Source organism: Pantherophis guttatus, chromosome 3 (genome assembly GCF_059756535.1).
Source record: "Pantherophis guttatus breed Tessera chromosome 3, ASM5975653v1, whole genome shotgun sequence".
Lineage (NCBI taxonomy): Eukaryota > Metazoa > Chordata > Lepidosauria > Squamata > Colubridae > Pantherophis > Pantherophis guttatus.
The window spans coordinates 127,210,352-127,236,163 of NC_142065.1; the positions used below are offsets into that span (position 1 = coordinate 127,210,352).

The following is a 25,812-nucleotide window of genomic DNA, read 5'->3' on the forward strand; positions in this document are numbered from 1 at the left end:
AATCTTTTTATATAGAGTCTACATACACTGTGTTTGGCTAATAGGCCTCCAAATCAGCTGGGTGGTTTTTAGGGCAGTCTCATATGCTATCAATGAACAGCATATTCTGAGCCAAAGCTTGTTGACCACATTACATGTAAATGTAGTATGGAATATTTTTATTTCTATGTATTTATTTTAGAAGATTTAGAAGCTAGTCATCTCCATAGTGTATGTGGATAGCTTACATTAAAAATAGAAAACAATGAAAAGAGAAAATTTCATATATCAAGATAAATATCCACTTCAGTAGAAAATGTAGCCAATACAATGTGTACAGTGATTAAAACAATTACAGATTTGAAAGGTTTCTGTCAATTACTATAACTAAGAGTTTATTAGTGTCTGTGGAGATTCTCAGTCATCCAAATCATGGTTGTCTCAAAGGTGCTTTTTTTTTTCAAGAGGCAACTGGACTTTCTGGTTTTTCTTTGAAGACATTTCACTTCTTCAGGTTCAGTGAAAAAGCTTCTTCAGCTTCAGTGAGCTTATTCTTTTTATTTCATATCCAAAAATTAATTTTTCTCATATTATTCTTATGATCACACAGGGAACCTGAACAAACAATAACACTTATTAATTACCCCAAAGATATTAACAATAGGTTATTATTTTTTACAAAATTACCTACTATGTCCATATAAATAAATAGGCATAAATTCCATGAATTCATTAACACAGAACTATGTAGGTTCACCTCTCAATTTCATCTTAATAAATAAGCTACTAAATTTATCATGAATATGTTTTCTCTGTGGAGTTATTAAATAACATGTAATTTTGCCTCCCAGAGTTGCCCTATCAGGGAGAAGGGTGGCATACAAATTTAATAAAATAAATAAATAATGACAGATAACTAGGTTAGCATTGTTTAGGTGGAATTAAAATAATGAATTTTTCTTGGTCTTGTCCTGTAACAAGGCTTCTCACTATGTACTTATCAGGCTTTAATAAATAAAATGTAAGTCCTTTTTTTTTTACAGAGTTCTTAATATTCTATATTCAGGTCAGAGCTGTTATTGGCTGTTGGCATTTCTGTTAGGCCAAAAAAAAAACAAAACCAACAACCAGGATCCTTAATGTTAAGGAATAATGGTGATTTGTTGGCTATCTGCCTATACTTTACTGGTTATATTTGGTTTGTTATCTGTATTGCCTAGTTGTATATTCTTTTAAACTGGTATATATATATATTCTGTGATTTAAAAAAAATCATTATTATTACCACCATTCTTTTAAAATTTCTTACAATTTGAGAAGGAAAAGACAAAGAAGTTGTTATATTAGCACTAGTAAAGCATAGAATGAGGTCCACCTTTTTTTTTTTTAAAGTGGAATAATGGGGTAACAAAACAGAGATATCATAACAGAGTTACAAATGCTCTGCAATATTAATTATATATTTTACATCCTGAAGTTAGCCACAGAAATATGCAATATATTTCTGATGATACATTGCATAGGATTACAGTGTTAGAATGCTGGTAAAAGATAAGAAAAGAAACTAAGAAATTAACAAAATGTTGATATTTATTTGCTTCTGTCTACAGTTCATAAACAGAGATGTGGTGGCTCAGTGGCTAAGATGCTGAGCTTGTCAATCGAAAGGTTGGCAGTTCAGTGGTTCGAATCCCTAGTTCCGCATAATGGGGTGAGCTCTTGTAAACCTTCCCTTTTTAGATTTATTATAATTCTGAAAATTTTCATTCAGCTGGCACTGCCTGTTGAACAAGACATCCCAAAATAGAAGTGAAAGTGAGATCACATCCAAGCACTTCTTCATTTGAACAGTGCATGGGTCCAGTCCAGGGGTGAAATCCAGCAGGTTCTGACAGGTTCTGGAGAACCGGTAGCGGAAATTTTGAGTAGTTCGGAGAACCAGCAAATACCACCTCTGGCTGGCCCCAGAGTGGGGTGGGAATGGAGATTTTACGATATCCTTCCCCCAGGAGTGGGGAAGGAATGGGGATTTTGCAGTGTCCTTCCCCTGCCACGTCCACCAAGCCACGCCATGCCCACCAAGCCACGCCCACAGAACCGGTAGTAAAAAAAATTTAGATTTCACCACTGGTCCAGCCCATTTAAAAATCAAGCTTTTCCTAGACCTGCTTCTTGAGACCATTTTTAAGAAAAGGGACAGTTAAGTTGGGAGGAACTGAAATTCGAATCTTTTGCTTAAAAATCAGTCTAGCTAGATGAGATGGATTCAGGACTTTGGCTGCAAGCTAGAATAATTATTGTAAAGTGGCCATTTAGATATCACAGATAAAGAGAGAGATTTGCATGAAAATAGTATTTTTCTAATTCATATGTAGAGATCAAACTTCAAAAATAATGAGTAGGTCTTAAAATCTATCAGTCTTTTCAATAGCAACCAAGATCTGGTGACACATGTCCCAAACAGGGCAAATTCAACCCTCTTTCCTCCTTTATGACAGTTCATAATCTGTAAATCAGATCTGAACTGGGCATACCTTCAAATAGAGCAGGCCTGAAAATGCAGAACACTCCTCTTATTGTTTAGTTTTGATTTTTAAATGACAGAATGACATTTTTTCCCACTAAAAGACAGTATTAATCAGACACCTGTTGCTTTTCCTCTTTAGTCAGCTCCATTGTATTTCTAAATGACTGAAGGCAGAAAAACTAAAAAAAAAAAAGTGCACAGGTTCCAATCCATTTATTTCACCTCACAGAAGAAGCATCATTTGCTTTTGTTGCTCCACAGCCTTCCTGATTTATCTGTTAGGGGAGGCCATACATTTGCTGAATTTCCCATCCATATTGGGAACGTTGTCTGGGCTCCAATTGATTGCTTTTCCCTGTTTTTCATATTGGCTATTGAATTTACCACGATGGGCTTTTCTAGAGGCAATTTCTTCTTTCTCCGTTTGATTGTGTCTTCCGAAACAGAAAGCACAAGTCGAAAACTTGCAGTTTGGCTGGGAATTCGATTGCTTGCTTATCCCCTTGTACCTATTTCACTGCATTTTCCATTGGCGGCCATCTGCTCTTTCCACACTCAGTTACTCCATTTTTATAGTAACTCATTTAAATGGAAGACAAGTCATATTAATAACATATATCAATCCAGAGGACTTAATCTCTTGCTCATTTTTTTTACAAGTCTGCCTTATTCAGACATAAGCTGATAAGATTACAAGTGCTAAAACAATCTGTGAAATGATGCATGGACTTTTAAGCAAATTAATAAGTGCCTGGGAGCAATGATATATATAATCACTGAAACACCTGAATCTTTCACAGTAGATAGAGCCTGCGAGCTTCTTTTTTATCTGTTTAATTATAGTGAAGGGGATAAATTGTTGGCATTGCTGGGAGAGAGAAAAAGGCAGCTTAAAATGTACAGCCTTTCTTTGAGACAATACACTTCCTACCCTCTTAAATATTAAAGTTTGATGCTTTAATATTTAATCAATGGACAGTCTACCTATTTCATATCACTGGGGTCTCAGTACAACCTTCAGCTAGTTTTAATAGACATCACAATTTACAAAAAAGTGGGGGGGGATTGTGAAGTCATCGTTCAGCTAAGAGCCATGGGGCATAATATACCATATGGGTCAAAAGCACACATCCTAAAGGAACCACTGAACTAGAAATGTGTCTTTGTTATTAATCCAAAAATTGCATTTTTGAACATATATTGCTGACAGTATGAGCCTTCCATCTCCCCCACCCTGCCTTGTGATAAATTTCACTGAAAAACAAGATTTCTCCTTTTATTTACATTCTTTCCTTCCACCCAACAGTGCAGCTGTCTAACTCAGTTCCAGTTGAAGGAACACTTATATTAGGGCATTTGCTGTAATGGTCAGACTGGTCTTGAATGTTTGTGCCAGTGCTCTGATACAGTAAACACCTCCCATAATATTCCATCTCTGGATTCAGTTTGGAGCAGGGGTGAAATGCTCCCAGTTCGGACCGGATCGCCCGATCTAGTAGCAATGGCGGCGGGTGGTTCGGAGAACCGGTAGCAAAAATCCCTGCCCCCCACCCCCATGCCCAGCTGAGCTGCACAATCATCAGAGGCTTTTTTTTTACTTTTAAAAGCATTTTTTCTACCTCTTCGGCCGAAAAAATGCTTTTAAAAGTAAAAAAAAAAAAGCCTCTGATGATCGCATGGCTCAGCTGGGATCGTCAAAGGCTTTTAAAAGAAAAAAACCCTTTTTTTCTTTTAAATGCCTCTGACGACCCCAGGTGAGTTGCCTGATCAGCAGAGGCTTTTTCAAGAAGCCTCTGCCGATCAGGCAACTCAGCTGGGATCGTCAGAGCCTTTTGAAAGCATTTTTTTACAACCTCTTCGCCGAACATTTTGCATGTAACTTCATGCAAAAGCTCCACATACTGACCATTACAGACCATGCATTTTCTGAATAGTTTTTATCCCAGAGCTATAATTGCACTCAACAATGAACTAAAGGGCCACCATCAGTGAGCTGTTGGACAGCATTACTTGGTCTGTTGTGCGGATGTTTGGGTGGTTTAGGGGTGGGGAATTTGTGGTGGGTGGGGATGTGTTTGGGGATTGTTATGTGTGTTGGATCTGGTCTTTGGGTGTTAAGTGAATTTCGTTGTATGGGTATACTGTGTATACACTTACAATGACAATAAAGTTATTATTATTATTATTATTATTATTACCAGAAAAAGAAGAAAAAAAATCATAGAGAGGGGATTGAAGACAGAACAGGTTTAAAAAAGAAACATTGACACATACTAGTAATAGTACTGTATAGACAATGATGGCTATCCTTTTTGCCATTGTGTGCCAAAAGTGGGGGGAGTGTAGGAGGGTCGTGTGTGCGTGTGCCCACACGCATAATTCTATGCCACCCACCCCCCTGCGCATGTGCCCGCTCACACCACTTTTGGCACATGATGGCACAGTGGGTCGGTAGGTCTGTTTTTCGCTCTCCCCAGGCTCCAGAGCCTTTCTAGGAGTCTGGGGAGAGCAGAAAATGCCTTTCCCAACCCCCACCCCTGGATGTCCTCCAGAGGCCAGAAACAGTCTGTTTCCTGACTTCCGGTGGGCCCAGAAGGCCCGAAAATCAGCTGGCCAGCGTGCGCATGCATGCTAGAGCTGAGCTTGCATGCCCACTGATATGGCTCCATGTGCCACCTGTGGCATGCGTGCCATAGGTTCGCCATCACGGGTATAGAGCATAATATATAGGTAATTGTAGTAAAGTAAGTAGTAATATAGTAATTATCATAGTAATAGTATAGTGATTTCAATGGAATAGCACAGGCCTGTCAAACTGTGGGCCAGATACGTCACGCACACCCACCCTGGCTCTGCAAAGACAAAAAAGTCACGATACATCACGTGACGCAATCGAGTTTGACACCCATGGAATGGAATATAAGAAACACTCAAATAATTCTTTCATATGTTTGTTTTTACAAAATAAAACATCTCCCTAATGATATAAAGAAACCACCTGCCCACGGTCCAATGCTATTGTGTCATACTTGAGTTTGGGTCAATCTAATTGGGTATAACTTGCAAAAGAACCTGTGGCAATCACTAAGGTAAAATCACCATCAAATTGCATTTGATTCCTAGGGACTTCATGGTCCTGTACACATAATTCTCCATTGATATTTGAACACTGACATTTGCCATTATTTAATGATTTGCATGTGATGTGTGACATGCAATGAAATTTTAAAAAAGAGTAAAGACACATTGAAACAAAGCTCACTTTCTGATGAGAGCCTCCATGCAATTTTCTTGGCAACAGTAAGTAAGTGGCTTCCCATTGCCATTTTCCAATGTTTTTAACACATACACACACACAGACAGAGAGAGAGAGAGAGAGAGAGAGAGAGAGAGAGAGAGAGAGAGAGAGAGAGAGAGAGAGAGAGCTTCCCAATCTAGTCTGCAGGAAACCTGCAGTTGATCCCTCATACAAACAGTAACCAATCCTGATCTTGCATAGTTTTTGAAATCATCAAAGATTCAAATACAAATGGCAAAAAATAAAAATATTTACAAATTACCAGCCCTTTAAAATAAGCCTATTAAGATATTCAGGTAGTAGGTAGTATTTTGTGATGTTAATCCCCATTCGAACTAACCCCTCTATTTTCTCCCATTCACCTCTCCTCTTTGCTTTTTAAAAAAAGAGCGGTATTATCCCATCAAGTGCTCTATGAATAGAAAATCAGAATATTCATCAAAGCAATAAATAAATGATTTTGAAAGGATATTCCAAATATAAAATATTTGGAATCATTCTTTTCATATGTTCTCTAAAGAACTTTTGCTTTGAAAGGTTCAGATAAAGGCCTCCTCGAAGCTGTTCTACAAAGCAACACAGCCACCTGACAATAAAGTGAGGTGAAGTGGTCACTCTGCTTTGCTTCGTCTGCTCCACTTGTCTCTGTTAGCTTGATCAGTAACCAGAAGAGGCTCCATTGCACAGAAGAATCCGCTGAGCAGAAGCCTCCTCCAGCTTTTGCAAGTGCTAGACAAGGCTCTGAGGAGACTAAGCGGAAATGCTCAGAGACTTGTCAAGGCAAATCATGCCGCCTCGTCACCTCGGCAGGTCACATTGGACCACAGTCCTGATGGAAAACACCTCAGCTATCAAATAAGAGACAGAGAGAGAGAGAGAGGGAGAGAGAGAGAGAGAGAGAGAGAGAGATTTTCATCCATTTACCTAAACATGAAATTTCCCTAAATATAATAAATGATTTTTTTTTATTGTTATGTGCCACATTCCAGATATTCATATGAAACAAGGCACAGGTTTTGGAAGTAAATAAAAAGCTTCTTTACAGCTCTTTATTTGGACATTGTGGCCATCCCTTACAACCTCATTACAATGCTTATTTTAAGTCTTTGAGGCAGCAAAAATGTATGCCAGTGTAGTTTTCATGGCCTTCTCTGATAAATCTTATTATATCTCAAAGCAGTTGATTCCCATGGCTCCATTTCCTTCTCACAAATCATCACCAGCCAGCAGGACATTATTCACCAATCTTGCTCTTTAAAGAATAGGCCCGGGAAGTAAGCAATTTAGTAAAATGTATATGGTAGCATCAGATGTTTTCCAGAATTAGACCTCTTGCATCTATGCATATGATCAATGCTTCTCTTAAAAATAAGGCACTGATTTTCTATGTACCTTTTGCTGCAAAATGTTGGAATTTTGCACAACATTGGAAATTTATTGAAAGTTTAACAATTGACTTTTGAATTAAAAAAGCTTTTTTCTATTGCTTTATTAAACAATATATACTGACAGAATAATGAACTTTCAGAGGCAAGAATCACATTTTTATTACTTTTGGATATATTATATTAATTATGTTAATAGCAACAGTGTAATTGTCCATTCATATATTTGGAAATTATGAATAATTTTCAGACTTTTATGATACTTCTCCTTTTTACTTACCCGTATCGGTTTTTGTATTATTCCTCATAACACTGTATGTTCTGTGCTTAATTCTTTCTTTATTATGTAAATTACTATTCAAAGAAATTTAAAAGAAACATTGCATGATGTTGGCTTCTTTCAAATAATCTTTATTTGCTTGTTGACTAGCAGAGTTTTATTCAGTAGCACTATCATAGCCAATGAGGTCACCATAATTCAAAGCATGATTATTGCTCACTGAAAGTCTTGACTCCTTTCCAAATACTGTAACCCTGAGGTGTAGGATAGGATGGGATGAGATGTTATACCTACAAAGTCCATGGCAACAAACAAGGTGGAGATTTTCTAAACACTGTAAGTGACTAAAATGTAATTCCATTGTTCAGTGTAACAATATAGGACATTTTGCTTGGATTTGGCATCCCTTTAAGAATGCAATTTGAATAAAAGCCAATATTAAATTAGATCCATCTATTTTCTTGGTTCTTTTTTCTTTTTTTTTTTTGATGGGGCTAAATCAAAGAAGAATGGGAAAAAAGGCAAGACCAACAATGGTCAAGAAATCCAATAAACCAAAAAACCTCAAGACTAGTGCCAACTGGAGAATATATTAATATGGATACAAATGCCCAGAGTATTTGAACAATTATATTTTCAATAAAAGCAACATATGGTGGATGTTAGAAGAATGTGATAATCTAGTGTAGTCTACAGTATCAAGTACTTTGGCACACACTTGACCAAATGTTTATGCATGGAATTTAGTTCAATATATTCTGTTTCAACAAAGTCCTTTCACAAACGAAGTGTAGTGTGCAAACCTATACTATCTGGGCTCCAGTGGGTCTACTGATTCTTAATCTAACCATCATTTTAAAAAATTACCAATTTTATAATTATGTGAAAAACAGTTCATTTTCAAAAGTTAAAGAGGTGAGGGAAGAATCCACATTGAAATGTTATATCTTTCTTTACTTGTATATGTTCTACATATTTAAGATGTGGTAAGTGCTAAGAAGAACTGGATTTCCATTGAATCTGGTTCCCCATAAAAGTGTTATGATCCATCTCAGTTCTCCCAACTGTTGTCTAGGAAAGAGCAGTGAAATTGACATGAAATTTCAGAATGGATGTGTGAAGACTCTTGCTTGTATGAAGCATGCCAGATATGGCAAAATAAGCAAAAAGTGTTTAAAAGTAACATTAATGCAATTTCTATTGAGGCAGATGATAGATTCGGCCCCAGGCTTCTCTTATACTAAAATTAATTTGTCGGCAGTTATCTGAGAAACAATATGAGGAATTTCAAGGTAAATGAAGAGTTTTGATAAGGGCAATATAATTTCTTTGTGATCTGGAAATTCAGGTCATTCCTAGATATCCCAAATACCAAAGATTTAATAATAATATCTCTTCTTTCTCCTGTTCTCACATACTTTGTGGAATCTTCAACTCAGTATTTTAAGGATGTTACTTCTTCTAGGACTAGAGTGAGTGAACTCTTTAATTGTAAGTTATATTGACCAAATATGGCCTGACACAGTTAAGTGGCCTTTTCATTGTGATGCCTCTAAATATATTTCCTGCTCTGGAAAAAAAATATTCTTCTGCAGTTATTACACCCTTATCCCAGCTGGTAAGCATTCGAAGTAGTGAATTGGATGCATTCCAAGAATCCTGTGTGATATACTGAAAGCCCAACCTTCATGCATCACTAGCCCACGGCTGTTACAAGCCTCACTGCCTCCCACAAAGGCCCATTTTCAGTGTGACCATGCATATGTGATTCCTTCTAAAATATGTACAGCCAGGAGATCTGCATTGTGTTTCTCTGTGAAACCTTTTCTGCTTGCTTTATGGTATTTTAAGGTCACAAGAACTGATTTGATAGCCAGCTATCAATCAATTTTAAAAATTCTTGTACAGTCATTTGATAATCCTAAAGTATATTTATATTTATGCATAAATCATTGCTTCTAGTTCTTCTCATTACTATTTCTTGCTTTACAGTCTGACCCCTGTGGCAATAAACCGTCTGCCTCTCCAGGAATCTTTTCCACAGCAATTCACCTGAGGAATAGTCCATAGTGCTACACCTGTGAGAGCTGAATCTAGCAAAACTGGAAATAAAGACTCTAACTGTAGACAAGCTCACTTTCCAAAGACTTTTCAAGGAAGTAAAATACTGTATATTTCTACAAAGAAGAAACATGAATAAATATTGAAGAGAGAGAAAAAATGCAACATTTGAATCTTACAAATGACCTTTAACGCATACAGTATCTAGATTTCTAAATTCTACAGTCCTCCTTCTTTGTCGTGATAATAGCTTCATCTGAATTTGTATTTTTTTTAAAAAAAAAACAATTAAGTCTTGTCTTTCAGATCTTCCAGTATTAAATTTATGTATCTACGTATGCTTGTGTTCTTAGTGAGGGATTTATTGCTATGCTGAGGATGAAGTTCTGATCCTAAGACATTCTAGTTCATTTAGGGCTATGGAAGAGCTGTTGAGCTTGCAGCTGTCCCCAGTTTTTGAAAGTACTCCATTCATGGATTTCTTGGGCACATCAGCTTTTACGTAGATCATTTGTCATGTTTGTACAGCTGACTGTCATTTTGTACATGTGCATACCATACTCTACATCCTTGCATCCTTGTATGCAGATATATAATTCACATTGATTGCATCTTTAATCATCTGAAAGCTATATTTCAGAAAATACAGAAGCATTTTTTTCCTTGAAATTCCCACAGCTACTTTTGCAGAATCCCTGAGCTATTTGAAACATTATTTTTAAAAAGTGGCAGAACCAATGAAGACATTGGTTCATTGTGACATGAGACCAGCCTCATTGAAATCAATGGGGTTCCCTTCCTTAAGAAGAACATCCACACTTCTCTTAGTTCTTGAAAACAAATAGATTTATTTATTCATTCATTCATTCATTCAATCAATCATGCATTCATTTCTCAAAGTTATAGTTTAACTTAACTATAGTGTTATAGTTTGATTTTCCCTGGCATTATCTTATGCTGGTTTATTACTTTACCTGATGTTAGTGTTTTGATTTTCTTTTACCTGCTTTTAAAAATTACTGGCTGCAAATCTTACACTCATTTACTTGGCAACAACCTTAGAACATGGTAGAACTTGATTTCAAATTTTTATTTATTTATTTATTTATTTATTTATTATTCTTTCTTTATTTCTTTCATTGTATTTTGATCAATTCTAGAAGGCAAATGTACCAAATACTTCTATTTTCCCAACAGCAACCACCCTTTGAGGTGTGTTGAGAGAGAGTGATCCAGCTGTTTTTCCCCGGGGGGGGTACTAGAACTCACAGTCTCCTGGTTTCCAGGCCAGTACTTCAACCACTGCTCCAACTTTGGAGTTTTAAGATCTTAGGAGATCCAGTCATAAATTTCCTGCATCCCATGATCTTCATGGGTAGCCAAATCAGAGTAGTTTGTTCCCATGTCTTATTGTATTTAAGTTTGATAATTAAGTTTGAAAGAAGGCTTATGCAACAACAACAAAACCACAGATCAATCATCCTGTCTTAGAAAAAAAAATGTCAAGGGTGGTAATTGGTAATAGAAAACTCATAGCAGTTAAAATTCACAACTAAAGACTGTCAAGAAACAAGAACAAAGGCCTATAATTATCAAGTGCCCCAGGCACCACCCAGGTGTTAGTGAGGTATGTCACCTGGGCATGCTATTCTTCAATGGAAAATTCTTCTAAATTTTTTGTTGATGTTATAGTGAAAGTTGGAGAAGAATTCATGAAACTGAGCTGCATTCATAGCCTAAATTACAAATGGAATAGCTACATTTGGATTCAGTGTTTATTCATGTTCCCAATTCTGTTCTGCCTTAAGGGCATTAATTGAAAGTATGCTGTACATACATCACAATTATGCTGTAATTTATTGTATATCTCCCAGTCATACTAAATAGGAAGAAATAAAATAGGTAAACCCAAAACATAGTATGTCTTAATTCATGTTGGCAAGGAACTTTGGATGAATCAAGTTTATTTATGAAAAAATCTGTGTAAAAACATTAGTTGGTAGTATCCACAGTATTAAACAGTGTATGGAATTGCAATTTTAATTTATGTTCTGGTTCTGGAGAGGAACAGGGCAGGTGAAGCTAAAAGTATCAAGAGTAGACCAGGAGGTAGACTTTCCATATTTCTAAGCAGATAAACCATAGCAAAAGTCATAATCAGCAGGCTTGAGTTCAGGATTGTAACACGCTGAAACCTTAGTCATTCTTTGCCTGTGCAGTTTGTTCAAAATGAATAAAGATCATCCCAAGCAAAGGGGAAATACGAGTTTAGCCTTTTGAATTTGTTCTCTGGGACTTCTTGTAACACTCAAACTGGAGCACAAATATGGGACAGTTCTGGTCAAACCGAAATATATGGTAAGCATATCAAGAGAAGTTGGGAGGCCAAAAGCAAGATGGTGAGGAAAGAGGAACAATTCAAAGGAATGACAGAAGGCCAGAGAGGGCGGAATCTGAAAAGAGAAAGAAACCTGAGACCAAAGGAAGGAAAGTTATGGAGAGGAAGAAGACCAACTGAAAGTTTCAGATCATGTAATGATTTGAAATAACTTGCTATATTTTTCAGAGCACTAGAATTTTTCTGAAATCCCAGCATTATCTGACCATAACACCATGCAAATAATTCAAGTGGTACTATTTGTATCAAAGAATGTTATCTGCATAATGCAAATGGCTTTTTTTATGGATTTGTAAAATGCTTTTATATATTTACAGCTCAGGATACCAGCAAAACAAAGCAAAGGTAGATGCCAAAAGAGGCAAAATAAAATGTCCAACTGAGTTGATAATCTAAATTTTCTAGACTCATAAGTAAAGTGAATACTAGCATAAAGAGGTGGACATGATCAGATGAAATTTTTAAAAAGATTGTTATCTAGAGTGGGTAAGCAGAATATAATTTGCCACCTTAACCATAAGAAGTATTGAGATATAAGTGTTACATGACTGATTTCAATGCTTTAAACATGCACATATACTTTATTAATTCAAACTATTATTTAACCTAATAAAGACCATTAATAAATAAAGAATAATTCCTTACTTTGGTTTGTGTAATGATAATATTGAATTTATCAGACCTGAACACCCTAATTTTGCCAAAAACCACCCTGCTTGGAACTGCCTATATTCTTAGATGTTATCATAATAATTTTTATATCCTTGTTTAGCACTTGAATAATTAAGTTTCTACCAGTCTTAGACCATGAATCTAACTGTAAACTACTCACATATGATATTCATGTGATATTCATATAATTAAATTACATTATATTACAATAAAATGGTTATTCTAATAAAGAATAGCAAAAGACATACTGTTGCACTAGCAACCATGAGGAATGAAGGAGATGCAAACATAATAAACTGATTAATCAGAACAAGCTGGTGTGATTTGTATTATGAGTTGTGAAAACTGATAGTAAAACATCTCTAAAAATGAAAACCTTGGCAAGTTTTACTGGGTTCAAAAGCAATATAGACAGAATAAATCTAACATACAAGAATACAGTTTTAAAACAGAATCTTTTCATGGCACAGTAGAAAAAGGTCAGCCCAAAGCAACTGCGGACCAAAAATAACATAATATAATAAATGAAATACAGCAAGCTCACTTTCCCTTTCTTTATATTATCCCCTACTGTTGTGGTTCTGATCATAAAGACACATACACACCTATGACTGGACATTTATTTTCCACCATGCAATTTCAACCCACTCAGTTTAACTCTCTCACTAATATCAGTGGTAACTGCTTTGATCATTAACATTTGCTGAAGTTTTTAGGATAAACCAGCAAAGCAAAAAAGGGACTGTCAACATTTCCTTTTAAAGATAGTTTTTTAAGTTATTATCTAATGTATCAACTACTTCTGTATCATCATCTTTTGCTTGAAAATACTGGGACAGATACAATTCTCTTCTAAACTAGTTTTATGGTGTTGACTTACTAATGTGTTCAGAACACTCATTGATCTGGTCTAAATTAGAAATAATATTTTAATGTTTGGAAATGTATTATAAAAAGATGAATTTAAAATTATAATTACAATTTTTGATGCACATTGTATCCTAATATTGAGGACTTGAACCTCTTGATTGGTTTGGTTTGGGCAAAGATCCCATTATAAATGCATTTCAGATTCTGTAAAATTATTGTATGTTGTTTGCCAAAAAGCCTCAGTTTTAATATTTATCCGATACAAGTAAATGCTAATCATCATCCCACATCAATTTACTTTTAAAAAGATTAGATTATAAAGCATATCGACTATCAAAGATATTGGGCAGTACATTCTATTGTAAATTGGCAATCAAATAAAGAAACATGGCCAAATTCTTTTGTCAGTGCATGTCAATTGCCAAATACCAAGTGCTGAAATATCTATGACTCTCAGATATAAATATTAATATTGATTAAATATGGAAGCAATCAGAGCAGAGTAGAGATTTTGATTCAGAAAACAGTTTTCCAGCTTGCTTAGTTAGAAGGCCTGCCCCTACTGGCTGTTCCCAATGTCCCACATGTACAGGCGGTAACATATGTTCCTGTTCTTTGACTCTTTTGAAACAAGTCCTCTCTTTGTCTAAAATTTCCTTGGGGTCATAAAATGAATTGTATCTGCTCCATCAGGCAACAGTATTCTACATCCCATAACAATGTTTTTCAGCTTAGTACATGTCAAGAACATTCTGTTAACCCTTTGGGGTGCAATGAATAAAGTACAAGAAGATCGATGCTTGTCCTACAATTCATTTTGAGAAGGACGGCAGCTTGTAAGGGGTTTTCAGTTAGATTTCAAGTCTCGCTTCTAGCCTTTCAAAACCCTGGCAGAGGCTTGGTAAAGGGGCAAGAAAGCGGGGTCTGAAAAAGAATGACTAATGGCATGGTAAATATTCCTCCATATCTACATTTTAAAAGCAGTCTGTTTCAAGAGTATTTTTATTTACTTTAAACTCAAAATATTCAGTAATCATACATGCTTTTACAATCAGATGTGATCTAAAAAATATATCTGAAAAATAGGAAGTGGGGGGAAGAGTGACAGCTAAAATACCGGGTTTCCATCACTCCTCAGACATCTGACCTCATTGAACTTCCTACTATAGATTACTGCACAGAGGAGGTCAGATAGAAGTTATCATAGATTTGGCTCTCACCCCTTATTTTTTAGGATGTGCTTTTCCCCAAGACCTGCCTGAGACACTTTTCCTGAAGCCAAGACAGAATTCACTTCATGTTCCCTGAATAAAAGCAAACCAAACTAGCAACTGAAAGCAGATCTGCATGACCAGCTTGCCCCAGCATGAATATCGACCACTGACTGTATCTCAAGAGCAGGAAAGCACAGCGTCACTCTCCACCAACCCCCAACTCATCACAAAGGCCATGTCCACCTGTCTTTTTCCTCTAAACATCAGAAGTAGTACTTTCTGTCTTCTGCAGCTAGCCCAAGTCATACTGCCTGGATTGTTTGCAGCTCATTCCTTGATTGTAGGCACACTCCAGTTAGTTATTACACACTGTTGCAGGAACACCCTGGTCACTGATTGTTCTTGTCCTTGGCACTTTTGTTATAGTTTTTGAAGCCTCTGTGTAGAACTGCTGGGCCCTTTTATTTCTTTTTATTTCCCTTTTCACCGATGAAACTGTGAAAGGATAATTTTTGCCAGTTTTTACCACTTTTTAAGTTCATCTCCAATGAAGTGATCGGCAGCTCACAAAGGCTTATGCCTTTAAATAGCATTTGTTAGTTGGAGAAGGTGCTATCGGACTTTTTCAGCACTTTTAACAAGTAAAATTGACAAGAGTTCTTCCAATTGCCTCTTCCAGCCAAGTGATGAGAAAAATGATAAACTGTATTGTTCTGGGGGACTTTTTGCCTGAAGTTGTTTGTCTAACTCTGACCTAGATTGACACTTGTATATATTTGATGACTAAATATTTCACCAATTTTCATACAGCTTTAGGCCCACATAGCAGGCAACTAGTCCTTTACAAAATGAAGGTAAGAAGTTTGAAAATAGAATTGCCAGATGACTTTCTTACAAAATTGTCCCTATTTGATTTCCATTCTATGATTGCTCCAGCATTTACAAAAGGTCAGTCTCTATCAGTATGACAGGTACATTTTTAAAAGGTGAGAAAAAAATTATATTGGTTTAAAAAAAGTATGGAATTTTTCTTTCCTAGCCCAGCTGAAAAACTTCTTCATCTGAAAGCAACTGAAACTTATGATAATGTTGTCTGTAGAAAGATTCTATAAAAGCTGTATTTCTCAAAAAGTTATCTTTTTACAGAACTGCTGTATGTATAAATAATATACGGAGACTTATTATTTGAAATGATACAAATCAAATCCAAGTCTTTATTTATGAAACAGCCAAATAAAAGCAGGCCATTAAGAGAAAAGGAAAAAGGAAAGATTATCATGTTAGATGTTAACTGTTGCCTTGCTTTTACTGCTACAACAATAAATTTAGCTACTATATTCTCAAGGTGGTTTTGCAATTTAAATATGAAAAATAAAAATATGGGTGATAAAATAATTTTTTCTCCCAAGTGCACATAGAGTAAAAGATGGGTTATGAAGATCTTGTGAAAATCTTTATTAAAGTTACAATTAAAAGGGATATGTTAAATTGTATTCATTTCCCCAGAATCATAAGAGCAAGATAGGAAAATATAGGTATACTTGTCAAATAATAGTGCAGATACAATGATGTTGTCCCTGGCTCTGTAAAATTCTTTCCTCAAGCTAGAGGAAATAAGATAAACAAACAACTTGTGAAATGCCACAAAAATGCTTCAGAACTGAGCAACTCATATCAAAAGATTTTAAATTTTCAGAAAAACCTTTTACTCAGTTACCATGTGTCAAGCCTCTCTTGATTATTAAGTCAAAACACTGTAGATTATATTTTCCAGAAAACAAAAGGATTTGTTGTAACAAAATGTTGATGCTGTTACAAAAGAATTGCAGCAACTTCTTTCTGTGCATCAAACATGATCTATTTATGCTACAATCAGTGATCAAATTCCTTGTGCCTCTTTCTTCTGTACATTCTATATGATTAGGGGGTTCTTCTCTTTGGAGGCAGAGATATAGTTTCCATCTGTTTCTTGTTTAGGTGAAGGCCTGATCTCGTATCAAGTTGCTTACTTTTTCACCATATGAGAACTTTCACACAAGGAAACTTTTCATATTCCTTTGTTTTGGTTTCTTGGTTTAGTCTGATTCCAGTTTTGGTTTTGGGTTGGTAGGGTTTGGGGATTCTTCTAGAATATATATTATTCATTCTGCAATTCCTACAAATTGCAAAACCCCACTGGCATCTGGAGAAGAAGAGTATAAGAAGGCTAATATAAGAATATAAGAAGGCTGTCCAAATTCAATTCTTTATAGATAGAATAGAGCTGATTGCTATAAACAGAAGAACAGGTAATCCATTCATTATCAAAATACATAGTAAGTACCAAGGACAGTCATATTGCTTTTTTAAAAAATCCCTGTAATTAAATAGGTTACACACTTGCTACTCTTTCAAGAATTCCAAATCAGCTGTGACAGACAACCATCTACAGATAGTCCTCGACTTACAACAGTTCGTTTAGTGAATGTTCGAAGTTATAACAGCACTGAAAAAAGTGACTTATGACCATTTTTCACACTTATGACTGTTGTAGCATCCCCGTGGTCATGTGATAAAAATTCAGATGCTTAGCAACTGACTCATATTTATGACCGGTTGCAATGTCCTTGGGTCACCTGATCACCTTTTGCAACCTTCTGATAAGCAAGGTCAATGGAAAAGCCATATTCACTTAACAACTGTATTATAACTGTGTTACTATCTTAACAACTGCAATGATTCACTTAACAACTGTGGCAAGAAAGGTTGTAAAATGGGGCGAAACTCACTTAACAAATGTTTTACATAACAATAGAAATTTTGGGCTCAATTGTGGTCGTAAGTGAAGGACTGCCTGTAGTTGTACCTAATGGGGTGTCCTATCTGCCTGGCATGGTTAGAAAGCAATCTGCCTGGGATGGTTAGCAAGGTGAGATTGTTTATTGCTAGTGAATTTCTCACTTTAAAAAAAAACCATAGAAATGTTTCAATGAATAGAAAATATATAAAATTGCCTGGTTTGGAGGAAAAACATTATTTGAAAGACAAATGAGTAATATTTCATTCTGGGAAAGTTGGAAAGAAAAATCTTCATAAACCTCCACATTGGACATTTTTCATATCAGATTAGATTCATGCTGCCATTAAATTTTGAAATCATAAATAACAAAAAAAATGAGCTTTTCAAAAGAAGAAAAGATCTTGAGAAGGTGGATATTTCTAATAGGAGAATACCTCTTTTGAAGATCTAAATTCTCTAGGAGCATTTCCCGAAGAGTGAAGTAGAAGCTTTACCATGACAGATGGATCTGGTGTGTACTTTTGTGGAATAATAAAAATAAATATGTCAGCTTGTCATTAAAAGAAATAGCTTGTCATTCTTTTTTATTAGCACTGCCTGTGACCCAGGGTTACCCATTCTGTATAAATAGGCTTGACAGATATCTTGATTTCTGCTTTCTTTTCCTGGAAAAAAATATTTGAAACTATTGTCTCATTTATTACACTGTGTATATAGAAGAGAGGAAATTAAGATTTCCTTCTGCAGTATTCTGTTGTTTTAAAAATTAGACAATGGAAATTAATCAAACCTGCTATATAAGATGGGATTTCACAGTATTTTATGAAAATATTCATCAATCTAAAACATTTACTGCTAACAAAAATTAGCAATGAATAAAACTATCCAATTGTACAATAATTTCTGCTTCTAGGAAAATAAATGAATATATCCATCAGACTAAAAAGTCACTCTGAAGGGGCTTACTTTGAATTAAGAATGGCATTTCCTGCTGAAATTGTTTGGATGAAGAAGACAATTTAAATCTAGATTCACACAGCTCATTAGTAGAAATCTACATTTGTGACTAGAAGTAATATATTTCATCATGCCCCATTCTAAACTTCATGGAATCACATATGAATTGTCTAGAAACAAATATCATCATCTGCATAGTTGCATATCTTAACTTGAACTCTCAAAACTTGAAAATGAAGGGAACACAGTAGAATTTTCTTTCCAAACTCCATGTTCCAAATAGCTTTTCTCATTGTTTTACCTTGACATTATCATTTTGATTTTATTATTTGTCTTTTATTAAAGAAACACTTCCAGATCAGATCAGAGACTTGGTTCAGGTTCAGGACATGTTTTCCCAGCTCCTCCATCTTTCTCTGTTTCTGGACAATTCATTCATATCATTCTGTAAGACTTATTAATGCAGTGTAAAACTTCATTCTATCCATAATACCATGCTCCACTCACTTCAATAAATATGGAATGCTGATTTGCTGACCAAACCAGATGATTAAATTCCTGGCAGCCCTCCAAGCTAACCAATGATGGTCCATAAGTACCGGGGGGGCAAGTAATGAAATGGGCATTTTGGCATTGTGTTTCAAACTCTGTCCCTTTGGTTTTTGTATAATCAAATCACACACTAGCATAGGACAGACATTGCTTGCCTTACAATGTCAATGTGCACTTTTTGTCACTTTAACCAATGTCCTTTTGCTACAATTGTCTATGCAATTTTTAAAAGTCTCAAAAGAATGTGGAATAGGATTCAGGATGCTCCTGTGGGAGACAGGAATGGAAAAGTTCTTTTGTAAATTAACTGTGATATCTGGCCTGAGATTTGGTGGTGCTATATTTGAGAGACTGTAACCAACCTCTAATTTTCATTCTGAGCACTGAATTTTAAAACTAAGGCATTCTTTTCAGAGAAAATTCCTGCAAAATCTCCTTAAAACAACTAAAAGTTTTTAAAAGTGGGTGTCTTATCCTTTTCTGTGGAAATTCATTTAAACAGGAAGGATATAATCAGTTTTGAGGACAGAATCAAGACACCCAATTAAGATACAGAAAATGACTTAAGATAAAGTCTGTCTGACAAATGTCTTGAAAGATGTTTATTTTTGGACCCCATCCTTCTTCCAGCCCTAGTGCTTCTGTCCCCGATGAACACACCATGTGAAAAGGCACAATGCAGCTTTCAGGAAGCGTCAGGACCATTGAGTGTGTGAGAAGAAGGTAGATTTAATGCCTGATTGACCTGAATTCCTTTCAAGTAGTTTGCTAAATTCCCACTGGTTGAGAAACTGCAAAGTTAGAAGTGCAGTAGCTGGAAACCTGAGGTTACAATAATTGTACCAAAGCCTGCTGAGATTTTCTGAACCACTTCCAGTAAAAGGAAAATGTCCCCTAGTAACAGGAGCAAAGTCCCATAAGAAGGACCAAACCTTATGTTCACTCATATATAAATAATACTTCTTTTATCACGTGAAATTATGGATCCAGGTACCTAATGGAAATATGAGAATGGGGGCGAATATTTGGAAAGGAAAGGAAAGGAAAGGAAAGGAAAGGAAAGGAAAGGAAAGGAAAGGAAAGGAAAGGAAAGGAAAGGAAAGGAAAGGAAAGGAAAGGAAAGGAAAGGAAAGGAAAGGAAAGAAGAAAGAAATGGAGGGAGGGAAGGAGAGGAAAAAGGGAAAGAAAGAAAGAAAGAAAGAAAGAAAGAAAGAAAGAAAGAAAGAAAGAAAGAAAGAAAGAAAGAGGGAAGGAAGGAAGGAAGGAAGGAAGGAAGGAAGGAAGGAAGGAAGGAATTCCTGCTTTTAAACATCTTTTATTAAAAATACTGATTCACAATGGTATCAAAACTGCTATATAAAGAGGACAGCTCCCAGTTCCACTGCAGTATCCTATTCATAAATAACCAAAATACATTATTTTGTGCTGAGACAGGGATGTCCATAGGTTATATTTATTTATTTATTATTATTTATTTATTAATTAAATTTCTATACCGCCCTTCTCCAAATAGGACTCAGGGCGGTGCACAGCCTAAGTAAAAACAGAGCATACAAAATTTAAAAAACAGTATTAAAATAATTAAATATTTTGGCCGTAAATTAAAACAACCCAATTTAAAATCAATTTAAAGTTTAGCTCAAGCCAGCCCAGCTAGTTGAAATAAATAGGTTTTCAGGGCCCGACGAAAAATCCAGAGGTCTGTTATTATACGTAACTCTGGGGGAAGGTTGTTCCAGAGGGTGGGCGCCGTCACAGAGAAGGCTCTTCCCCTGGGGGTTGCCAGCCGACATTGTCTGGCGGACGGCACCCTGAGGAGGCCCACTCTGTGCGAGCGTACTGGCCGGTGGGAGGCTATTGGTGGCAGAAGGCGGTCTCGTAAGTACCCCGGCCCTAAGCCATGGAGTGCTTTAAAGTCAAGTTAGCAGCCATGACAGTACTGCCAACTGCACTGTCATAGCAGTAGTTCGGAGAACTGGCAAATACCACCCCTGCCTGGCCCCAAAGTGGGGCGAGGGAATAGATATTTTGCCATATCCTTCCCCCAGGAGTGGGAAGGGAATGGGGATTTTGCAGTATCCTTCCCCCAGGAGTGGGGTGGGAGTGGAGATTTTGCAGTGTCCTTCCCCTGGAGTGGGGTGGGAATGGAGACTTTGCAGTATCCTTCCCCTGTCATGCCCACAAAGCCACGCCCACAAAGCCATGCCCACAGAACCGATAGTAAAAAAATTTGAATTCCACCACTGATGTAGATGTTGTTTATGTCTATGTGCTTGTTGATGGCTGAGTTGTCAGAGTGCCAGACATTCTCTAGCATTTTTGGACTTGGCTTGGTCTAGAATACTCACAGTTTCCCAGTTGTCCATGTGTTATGGAAATGAAAGAGTCTTCATCGTGTCTTCTGACTGTTAGTTGGTGCCCATGGATGTGATCTGCTAGTCTTGTGCCTGTTTGTCCTATCTAGTTAAATACATACATACATTTTATAGGCAAGAGAGCCAGTTTAGTATAATTGTTAAGGCATCATTTAGAAACTGGGAGATTGTGAGTTCTAGTCTCACTGAGATACAAAGCAGCTGGGTGACTTTGGGCCAGTCACTCTCTCTCAACCCTAGGAATCAAGCAATGGCAAATCATTTCTAAAAAGCTTGCCAGGAAACTGCAGAAAAAGGTGCAGGCAGTAGGCCAGATTCAATATTGACTCAAAGTCTTGTATGCATAAACCAAGACCTTAAGAATCTTAACAGTGACTTTACTCCAAAATAGTTCCAAGTGAAGAATCTTGTTAGTAATGGAATATGGAGTACCCTTTCTAGAGAAGTTCAATTGGACAAGATCATGAACTTCAGGTACAGCAGTCTGAGAAAAAGTAAATTCCCTATTAGGACTTATTAGAGAAAGGACTGAAAACAAACATGCCAGCATCACAATGACTTTATGTAAATCTATATTATGAATACCCTTGGAATGCTACAGTATATACCATTTCGCTTATCTCAAAAAAGAATATTGTAGAGTTGAAAGCATTGTGATTCAAACCCTGCCTCTATTCTACAAAGATCAATATTGTACCTATGTTCAAAAGGAGTGGGGCTTCAATTAAAATGCTGCACCCACCATTTTGCAGATTTTGACATACATCCCCAATGGACAGACGACAACAAAATAGTTAAAATGGTCAAATATCTAGAGCGATTCTCTTATTTAAAAAAAAAAGTATTTTTAATTTAGAAAAAAAAGTAACAGTAGATATGATAAAAATGGATGAGACTGTGTATTCTCCAGAGACAGTAGACTAGCCCCATGTTAGTTGGGAAATACCAGGAGCTGAAGTTCCCACTTCTTAGAGTTGCTGTGAAACATTGATCTAATACTTTTTAATTGAGGGAGATTTGAATCAAATAAAAGGCATTAGACAAAGACTTTTTTTGCTTTTTTTTATGCTGAGCGGAATTAGGCTATAGAGCTCACTACCAGAAGATGACTGAAAATGTGGAAAAATTAAAGACAGTTTCCTGAAGGAAAAAGGCTGTAATTGGCTGCTATTCAGGATGGCCATAGTTTGCCTCTTGTATGGAGTTTACTATACTTGTCAATGCCAGTTGACTTTTCCTCTCTGAAAACATATCTTTCGAATCACTTTTTTCATTCTTTTCCTGTGAGAAACAATGAGAAAGAAGGACTCTTTGGGTTTGTGTGCTTTTCCAAATACAGATGGATAGATTTTCATAGCATTTGAGCTTGTTGACATTTTTTTTCATTATTGATTAAGGCTGTACAGTGCTTTTGAATTGATTCAGAGCGTGTGCTATGGAATTTTTGCCAGTATCATGAGGAAATGGGTGCAATTCCTTTATTGAGTTTGAAACAGGAGATTCTTTCACCCTCCGATCCAGTACAAAGCACTCCTTCCAACTGAATCCAAAATATTGCCCTGTACTGCTTGGTAACATAGTTTAGCTCAACATTTGGATTTTCAACATAAAACAAGTCATATCATAAAATGAATTACAAAAATCATATCTCCAAGGCTAGTGCTACAATTGAGAAAGCGCTAGATATTGTCATTACACCTTAAGAAGATGGGGGCAGATGGAAAAGAAAACATCACGGTGTCTTCAGGTGGGCCGGGGAATATGGGTTTGGATTTTCTTTTAATAATCTGTTTCCAAATCTTTTTGAGCTTTTAAATATCAACTTTAACATAGTTCAGAAATTCATTAGACATCTAAATAGTTATGATAGTTGTTGTAGGACCTTGATGGGCAGCTTTGGATAGGAGTCTGGTTTCCTGAAGCTTCTTTGTCTTAAGCTTGTTTTCCAAAGACTTCTCAAAGGGATGCCCAATGTAGATGTAAAGGGATGTAGATGCCCAAACAGAAAGCTTATGGATGGAAAGATGCTGGGTGAAATCATTGTTGTGTCATCCAAATTGCATTACTGGAGCACCAAAGTGAGCTGAGAAAAGATTACCATTGCCACAATCTGTGAGAAAAAATCAACACCACAGAGCAAGCAATTGTTCAAAACTGCAAATCTGATACTTTACAGTGGGTTGAATCCAATTTATTTATTTATTTATTTATTTATTTATTTATTTATTTATTTATTTAAATTTCTATACCGCCCTACTCCCAAAGGACTCAGGGCGGTGAACAGCCAGAAGATAAAACACATAAATACAAAAATTTAAAATAGAATAAAGGCGAATTAAATAATTTGGCTGAATTTAAAATACCCCATAATTTAAAAACAAATTAAAATTTACATTTAAAAAGGGGAGGGGATTTAGGCCAGGCCAGCTTAATGAAATAAAAGAGTCTTAAGCGCGTGACGGAAGGTGCGCAGATCCGGGATCCTCCGTATCTCCGGGGGGAGCTCGTTCCAGATCGTAGGTGCCCCCAAAGAGAAGGGTCTCCCCCTAGGGGCCACCAGTCGACATTGTTTGGCCGACGGCACCCGGAGGAGCCCCTCTCTATGGGAGCGTACTGGCCAGTGGGAGGCTATTGGTGGTAGCAGGCGGTCCTGTAGATAACCAGGTCCTAAGTCATGGAGCGCTTTAAAGGTGATAACCAGAACCTTGAAGCGCACTCGGAAGACCACCGGGAGCCAGTGCAGCTCGCGCAGGAGAGGTGTTACATGGGAACTCCACGTCGCTCCCATAACCACCCGCGCAGCCACACTCTGCACCAGTTGGAGCCTCTGAGTGCACCTCAAGGGGAGCCCCATGTAGAGAGCGTTATAATAGTCCAGATTGGAATAGTCCAATTGTTACATAGTACAATTTATGGGCAATCCAGTCTACTTACCATTATTGCTTTAACTAAATTGATTTTAGTTCATCTGCCTTCCTTCTTTAGCCCATTGTTGCCTCCTTACAATCATTCTGTGATTCCTCTGCCTGATTCAAATTGGAAGAATAAGACAAATATAAAAAAAGTATAATGACGTTACTGGATAAGTATTTCTGGAACCTAGTCTGCAAATCATCCTTGGGGGAGGGGGTGCTTCATAATGTATTCTACTACCAATGTCAACCCAAAGAAGCAAAGAACTAGCAAAGAATTTGATGGTCCAAAGAGAGGTCAAATTTCTATAAAGATCAATACCTCCTATCTGTGCTGCTGGGATGCATTCAGCCAGTGGTTTCAATCCATTGTATGCTTCCTTCTGTGAACATTTTGTAATGAAAATTTTTGATGGTTCATCCCAATAGTACCAGGTCTACCTCAAATGAATTAAGGCAGTTAAGACAAGTAGAAAAAAAACTTCAAACATGTCAGCAGAGCATATTTTTTATTAATAAGACGGACCCATGGCCAACTACTGCAGTAGAAAGAATATAGCTTAATTGTCTTAAATTATCCCCAATTCTATAATATTGTCCTTTGTAGAAAATGGTGAATATATATGTTTAAATTGTTAAAGGTATCAGAGAGGAGGCTTAAAAGCTGAATGACCACAGTAAAACATGAAAATAGCCAACATTGCCTGACAATAAAGGAGCTTTAAAGATGATGGCTATTTGTGTGTGTTCAGATTCCTCCTCCAGCATTTTTTTTTTTGTAGTGTCTTGGTTTTGTTTTGTTTTGCTTTGTTCTTAGCTATTGACTATTTCTATTTCCACTTATTATAATCTGTACTAAAATTATATAAAGTATTAGTGGAATAAAAAATTAGATTGTCATGGGAGAGTGTCTTAACTTTTACAGCAAGGGTCAATTGACCTTAAAATTGTATAAAGTTTGGCAGATATTCATGCAATAGTGAAAACAGTTTGGGTGGCAAAGAAACTCACAGATGGGAGCTACTGACAGCTCACAGACAGAAGCTACTGATCAGGTGAATGGTATTGGTAATGCACTTCTAAAATTACGTATTCATAATGCAAGCATGGGCTACAATGAAAAATAAGATATATTATGTTAGAAAGCATTTATTGTCTCCTTCTGTATCTCATTTTATGCTTAAACCTGTAAATGGATTTCTTTCTAATGACATAGCTGTGTTATTATCCAAGTGTGTATTGTACTGCCGAAGATGAAAGCAGCACATTTGAAAATCCGATTACAAATTCTTTCAATCAAAAAAAAAGCCCTGTGAAAGCATTTGAACATTCCTTCAATTCAAAGAGTTCAAAATTACAGGTAAAATGTAAGTTTAATATGTTTTTTTTATTTATACATTTATTTGATCACTACACTTGAAAACAAGTTATAATCTTGACAACTATCTGTTTAACTGTTTCTTACATTTTTAATCCACTTTTCAAGACATTTTATTTGTTTCGATTAAGAAAAAGGAAGATTGGCTTTGCCCGCTGTCTTACAATATAAAAAA

The 25,812-nt window shown here is 36.3% G+C and overlaps 1 long non-coding RNA gene across 5 annotated transcripts in view; it reads right to left on the reverse strand.

The window, feature by feature from the left end:
* Nucleotides 1–14,454: 14,454 nt before the first annotated feature.
* LOC148114825 (uncharacterized) overlaps nucleotides 14,455–25,812 on the reverse strand; it is a 42,395-nt gene continuing 31,037 nt past the window's right edge. For 4 of the 5 annotated variants that reach the window (XR_015733239.1, XR_015733238.1, XR_015733237.1 and 1 more), the window contains 5 exons: nucleotides 24,282–24,373; nucleotides 23,230–23,430; nucleotides 21,321–21,432; nucleotides 17,898–17,981; nucleotides 14,455–16,866 (listed from right to left, as the gene is read on the reverse strand). This is a non-coding gene — a long non-coding RNA (uncharacterized LOC148114825). The remainder of the gene's footprint in view (nucleotides 16,867–17,897; nucleotides 17,982–21,320; nucleotides 21,433–23,229; nucleotides 23,431–24,281; nucleotides 24,374–25,812) is intronic. The other variant, XR_015733236.1, reaches the window with a different exon arrangement.